The sequence below is a fragment of the Myotis lucifugus genome, unplaced genomic scaffold (assembly GCF_000147115.1).
Source record: "Myotis lucifugus unplaced genomic scaffold, Myoluc2.0 scaffold_345, whole genome shotgun sequence".
Classification (NCBI taxonomy): Eukaryota; Metazoa; Chordata; class Mammalia; order Chiroptera; family Vespertilionidae; genus Myotis; species Myotis lucifugus.
Window position 1 is genome coordinate 31,853 of NW_005871393.1, and position 6,605 is coordinate 38,457.

The following is a 6,605-nucleotide window of genomic DNA, read 5'->3' on the forward strand; positions in this document are numbered from 1 at the left end:
CCCAGAATCAGGATTTTAAAAAGATTCCCAGGTGATTCTAATGTGCAGCCAAGGTTGAGAACCACTGGTCCAAGGCTTGAACCTGTCCAAAACACTGTAGCCGCTCTCCACAGGAACATTAGTGATAGCCTGGCCAGTGCGGCTCAGTGGTTGAGCAACGGTTCGATTCCCAGGTTTCAGGCTCGATCTCCAGTAGGGGGCGTGCAGGAGGCGGCCAATCAATGATTCTCTCATCATTGATGTTCCTTCGCTCTCTCCCTCTCCCTTCTTCTGAGATCAATAAAAACATATTTTAAAAAACCATCTCCCCTCCTCTCTCTTTAAAAATAATAAAAAATAATAATAAATAAAATTTAAAAATAAGATGGGTCGGCAGGGCTGTGGGTGAGGCAGGGAACACCAGCAGTGCTCTGGGGCCGATAGTCTATTGGCCTACATTACACTGACGAGACGTTTAAAAATAATAATAAAACGATACATGAAAATGAGGTTCATATTAGGAAACCTCCCGGCCTCCAAACAGCAGGTAGGAGCTGTGGGGAGGGGGTGGGAACCGGCCACAGCGCTGCTGGAGGGACAGCCCTGGCGGTGGTGTTAGGGACTCCACATGACGCCCTGCTCTTGCGCCCCGTGGACTCTGCAACCCTTTGCTCGCCAGCCCCTCTTCCTCTCCCCCATTCCAGTCTCCCAATAAGTGGAATCCTCATTCCTCTCCTCTAATCAGGACAGGCACCTGCCTCTGGGAGGCGAGGGGAGGGAACTGCTGCGAGTCCTACGTTCTGGGTGAGGCGTCTGTGCCGGGAGCGGACCCAGGCCCTGTGCCGGGAGGCAGGAACAGGCCTCCAGCCCTGGCCCCCAGCTCAGGGCGCCCCTCACCAAGTGCCTGATGGAATCCCTGGCGCTCTGGGGCTGGACTGAGGGTGAGATGCGTGTGGGTCTAGGACCCCCCCTCCACCCTGTCCTAAGGTCAAGGATCAAAAGGGTCCAGAGACAACCAGGTGACTGTCCTCCGGGGACGCCCTCTGTGCCGGGTGCCACGCGTGGTCCCCTGAAGCCTCCCGCAGCCCTCGGTGCCGGTGTTCCCCATCCTACAGACACCGAGGCTCAGGGCTCGGGGCCGCCAGGGTTCTAGTCAGAAAGGGGTTGTCCGAGCCGGAACCTGGCTCATCCTACCCCTGAGCCGCGCAGGTGGGAGGGGGCTTCGGGGCCTCAGGTCCTAGGTTGGTGCCTGGGTTCCGAGGTCCTCGGGGTCCTGCCTGATGGTGACCCAGCTCCGGCGCAGGACAGGCGCGGGGCCAGCTGACAGGCAGAACGGCCCCTCCGCAGAGCCCACCCGAGCTCTGGCGTCTGCCACGGAGAACACGCCATGTCACGGTGCACTTGCCCGTCTGGCCTCTCTCCCTCTGCCTTCTCACCTGGTGCCACGGCCAGACCACTTCTGGGCCACCTGCTGGGCCTGGGATCAGAAGCCAATCGGCCTGGACAGGGATCGGGGCGATGCTGAGGCCCTGCCCCCTGGAGATGGCCCCTATGGCAGGCCCGGGGTGGCCAGGGCCCGAACCGCCTGTGTGTGGGCCGAACCGCGTACCTGCAGGCGGGTCCACTCAAAGGTGGTGCTTGCCTTGCGGGGGCAGCTGTCCAGTGCACGGGGAACAGGATGGCTCCACAGAAGGAAAGAAATGCAGTTCTTTTCATTAAGGACTTTATTTCTCTTTAAAAAACGACAGTGGTTTGATCTGGACACAGCAGCACTGCGACGTGTTCCACGGACACAGACCCAGCGCGGCAGAGCCCAGCCGTCATCCCAGCCACGACCCCCGAAAGGGAACCGCTGTCACTCACCCACGTCACATGTCCCTGAAGAAAGTAGGTCCTTTGGCTACGAGGGTTATTATTCTACCACCACCAACAGCCACTGAGCCCTTCCAAATGGAGCACATTTGCGTTTGGTCTATTACAACATGCCTCCTCGATGGCGATGGCCGGAAAGGCATCTAGATTCTTCTCGGGAACTGCCTTTGCCCGAGGGAGAGCCAGCTTTTCCGGTTTGACCACTGTCTGCAGCGCAAGCCTCGAAGGTCAGACCAGACGGGCACGCGGCCGAGCAGGGTCTGTCCCGTGGGCCCGCTGTTCAGACAGGAGTGAGCTCTCCGCCTTCCCCACTCACAGCTCCGAGCTTCAAAACTTCAAAACGCACCCATTTCACACCGTCTCTCGGCAACAGGGGCTTGAAGGCGAGGAGGCCCTGCCTCGGCCGGAGGGCGGGGCCTGAGCACGGGAGAGGCGCCCTCGGCAGGTGCCAGCTCTCGGGGACAGAGAGCACATGCACCAAGAGGACAGCGATGCCGGCCGCGCTCCGCTTCACCTCGGGGGACGCCTGCTCGTCCGTGGCCGAGGTTCCCCCTGGCGAGGCCGCGTTCCCTCCGCGCTGAGGTCTGGGTCGGCAGCCCACGCGGGAAAGTCGGTGCAAAATGAACTGGTGGCCTGAGCCTTTGGGGAAGGGACAGGGTGTGGAAGAGCAGGGGCTCCCTGGTGGGCGGGCTGCTGGGGCGGCAGGGAGCCTGGCTCCCGAGGCCAGGCCTTGCTAGGCGGCCACACCCCACTGGTGCCATCCACGCCACGCGTGTCCCCAGAACTCACGCCTCGTGTCCCGGCGGGCCGCGTGTGCCTAGAGCCGGGCCACGCTGCTGTCTTCTGCGCGGTGTGGCCTCCCCCCGACCCTCCAGGCTGGGTGTCCCTCTGTGAGAGCAGCTCGTGAGGAAACAAGCAAACCGGCCTGGCTGCTGGGGACATGGCCACCCTGAGCCACGGGGCCAGGGAGCCGCCCGAAGCTCGCGGCCTTGGAAGTGACGCTCCGGCCTCGGAAGCGGAGCCGATGTGGGCTGCGGGGCCTCCTCCGAGAGGGCGGCCGGGTCCCGTGACACCCCGTGATGCCCCGAGAGCTGGGGGGCGGGGGAGGGTGAGCACTCGTCCCCCATCCCATCGGGGACAGCAGCTCCTCTCCTGAAAAGTGGGAGCAGAGATGCCTCTGCAAAGACCCCGTCTCTCCTCGAAGGCACGACGTCCGCGGACGCAGGTGAGGAAATGTCACGCTTGGAGGAAGAACGGCTCTTCTGAGGGAGCTCAGAGGCTGTAGAAAAGATTAAACCCACTCACCGTCCAGCTACACCTCGTCCCGGACAGGTGGGTGGGTGGGAAGGTGTTGTGTTTTGTTGTTTTTTTAAATTAAAAAACACCTTTTTAAAAATGCCGCTATGGGAAACAAGTGGGGGTAGAAGGGGTGGCGGAGGGGGGAGGGTCAGGGACAGGAAGGGCCCGCGGGGACTGGGGCTCGGTGGGAGGAGGCCGGTTGTCAGGCCCTGAATTCGCTTCCCTTCTCTGGGGGAGCCAAGGGCCCCAAGGGAGAGAGGGCCGGCGGCCCTGACCTGTGTCCGTGGGCGCTCTGGGGACAGGCTCCCGCTACCTGAGCCACCAGGGACCTGCGCTTCCGTGGTCTGAGCTCTGGCCACACAGATCTGTGTCTCTCACCCCATGACAGACAGACAGACAGCGTGTGGGCTCGGGTATGAAGACAGGCTGCCTTCTCAGCACCAGTCCGTGTGCTAAGGGCTGGGTCCTGAGAATTGGGGGAAAGAAATGAAGCGTGGTGGCTGGTGAGTGTCCTCGTCATGAAGAAAGGACGGCCAGCAAGAGCTCGGGGACCTTGACGTACGGGCCGAAGAGTGTCCGCTTCCTGGCAAAACTGAACGTAGCTCTGCATTTGCCTTGTCTTCAGCCCACGGAGGGAAGTGGGGCAGCCTCTTGAGACAAGCCAGGTCTTGAAGAAACAACATGGCACATTGAAGGGATCGGCGGGAAGCCCACTGTTTCTTCTCTCCCATTTGTTTGTAAAATGACCTCAAAGTGCCCATCCCAAGGTCAGGCCCCTCTCGAGCAGCGGCCCCAGGACCATGGGCAAGGCTTCGGGACAAAGCCTGGAGACTGGTTGACATGCTCGCCACTTCCCCCCTAACGCTCACACCCAAGGCTGCCTGGGGCCCCTGAGCGATGTTTGCATGATCACACCTGAGACCCACCAATGGCGTGGCTCTCACACCCACGGGGCGTCAGCGGGACCGGCAGAGCCTCAGAACGCTGCAGATCTCTAGGTTTGGGGTGGAGCCTGGGACCTGCATTTTACAGGAGATGCCGGTGCAGGGCCCAGACCAGGAGAAACCCTGCAGCTGCCCTGGCTGGGCCAGGTCCCACTGAGGCCGACAGGGTCCCCGGCGACTCAGCCAGGGAGCAGGGGAGCAGGGGAGCACGGGAGCTGCAGAGCTCACCCTGTGCAGGGCATGGCGAGGAGGAATTGCTTCTGTCACCTTCTGGAGACAGCAGGGGGTCCAGCGGCTCCCTAGGACCAACGGCCATGCTCTAAAGGCCAGGCACTGCCTCCTGGGGCCACCTGTGCCCGGAACTTTGTGGTCCCAGGTTAGAGCTGGCCCCTGTGCCCCCTCTCCCAGGAGGTGACCGTGAGCTTGTCTTGAGCTTCTTCGGTGGCCCGGCCTCTCCTTGGGCAGCCATTTGCTTGGAGAGCCAACGCTGTCCGTACCACCTGGGCCCACGCATCTGTGGGGTCCCGGGCAGCTCTCGAGACCCTATGACCCCTATGACTTAAGGATTGTGCCCGGAGTCCCTGGCAAGCCCCTCCCCGCTCAAGACTTATTCAGGGTGACCCAGTGACCCCCCTTGGGCCATAAAAGTTTGGGACACGGGGGGCTCCATGATTACTCCTTATCATCCCTACGCTTCTCTTAGAATAAAACAAAAATCCCCAGACACATGCCTCTTGAAGACACACTGGCTTTACAGTCAGAACCTGCTTAGAAAGGAAGGGGCCCAGAGAAGATGCTGAAGGCGCCGGCGCGGCACACGGCCGTCTCGCAGGAGGAAGAGGGGGCCGGGGCCCAGGCAACGAGGAGACGTGTGGATCCCACGGAGCTGGCCCCAGGCCACTCCACGGGCCCCGCACAGGGCGTCCTGGCCGGGGGTGCAGTCCCAGGTGCGTCTCTGAGCATTTAATTCCGATTGTTCCAAGTGACCAGCGGGCGAGGGCAATGCCCGGCAAAGGTTAGAGAGATGGATGCGACCGACCCTCTCGAGGTGAAACGTGAATCGTTTTCTACCTTTAATAAAAACGTTTTCTCATTTGAGGCTGTGGAAGTCTTGAGTCACATTTTTTTTTGGTAAATCCCCCCCCACCCCGCCCCCTCTAAAATGTCTGAAAACACATGGCTTAACAGTGGCTGCACAGAAAATATACACCCTCAAAGTCTGACTTTCATTTAAATACAAATATACAAAATGTAAACTGAGGCGATAGAGAAATTTACAAAACTTTCCTTTAAAAATAATAAAGACAAAATTCAGTTCTAGTTATGATGCTATTAAAATACGTGCAAGTCGTCGTATCCGATTGGATTTCTATTGCAATAGTCGACAGAGACAAAGCCAGTCCGCCCGGCTCGAGGGCCGCGTCTGCACAGACCTGAGTGGCACCTGAGGAGCCCGAGGCTCCGTGCCGAGGGCGGCGCCTCCTTCCTTCGCCGGCTCCGGGCGGGCTGTCCCGTCCACCCATCCGGAGTGGACGCTCCGCCGGTCACAAGTTCTGCTTCTAAGGACAGGGTCTAGCCTGTCCCACGTGGACTCCAAGGCCAAGCGGCCACTAGCTGCTTCCGGTGGAGTTGGAGCTGACGTGGTTTGAGTTTATGTGGTGGTTAAAACTGGTCTTGGAGTTGGGCGAACTCTTGGAATTGTTCTGATGCTGGGAGAGTGGGCAGGGGAGAGGGAGAGAGAAAGCAGGTCAGTCCCGCCGAGCCCAGCGCTGCGGCCCGGGCGCCACTGGGGCCCCTGAACCTGAAGACAGGGCCGCGGGGCGGGGCTGCTGGCCGGCAACCGTGCTGCGTGCTGCCTTTTGCATCCTCCCTGCAGACCCGGCCGGACCCAGCAGTGGTTTTCCACCAGTTTGCCCCAGGGACACTGTCTGGAGGGAGACATTCTACAACAGGAGGGTGGGGGTGCTGCTGGCATCTGGTGGGTGGAGGCCAGAGCGGCTGCTGAGCATCACCCGGTGCATAAAGGACACCCCCCATGACGAAGAACTAACCCAGCCTGGCCGGTGTGGCTCAGGGGTTGAGTGTTGACCTAGGAACCAAGAGGTCCCGGTTCGATTCCTGGTCAGGACACATGCTCAGCTTGCAGGCTGGATTCCCAGCAGGGGGCGTGCAGGAGGCAACCAATCAATGATTCTCATCAGTGTTTCTATCTATCTCTCCCCCTCCCCAAAAGGTCAGTATGCCGAGGTGGAGAAAGCTTGCTAAAGGCCCTGCCCCTTCCACCCTGGGGCCCCTCAGCCAGTGGGTTTCAGGGGCTGCAGGCAGCTGCCTGCCCCATCTCCAGGCTGCTGCTGCCTCCCAGTTCCCGAGCCCCACACTCAGGTGGGCTCTGCATTCTGGTCTCAACCCCTGAGGACGTTCTGAGCCCGGGGTTTCCGGGCCGAGGCCAGGACCTGGGGGTGGGGGTTGGGGGGCTCTCACCTGACGCTTGAAGATTCTCTGGACAGCCCT

At 60.5% G+C, this 6,605-nt stretch overlaps 1 long non-coding RNA gene across 1 annotated transcript in view; it reads right to left on the reverse strand.

Moving 5' to 3' along the window:
• The window catches only part of LOC111828376, a 9,530-nt gene extending 2,925 nt beyond the window's left edge, over positions 1-6,605 (reverse strand). Inside the window, exons 1-3 of the long non-coding RNA XR_002832223.1 lie at positions 6,576-6,605; positions 4,724-5,803; positions 3,991-3,993 (exon numbers count right to left, since the gene is read on the reverse strand). This is a non-coding gene — a long non-coding RNA (uncharacterized LOC111828376). The remainder of the gene's footprint in view (positions 1-3,990; positions 3,994-4,723; positions 5,804-6,575) is intronic.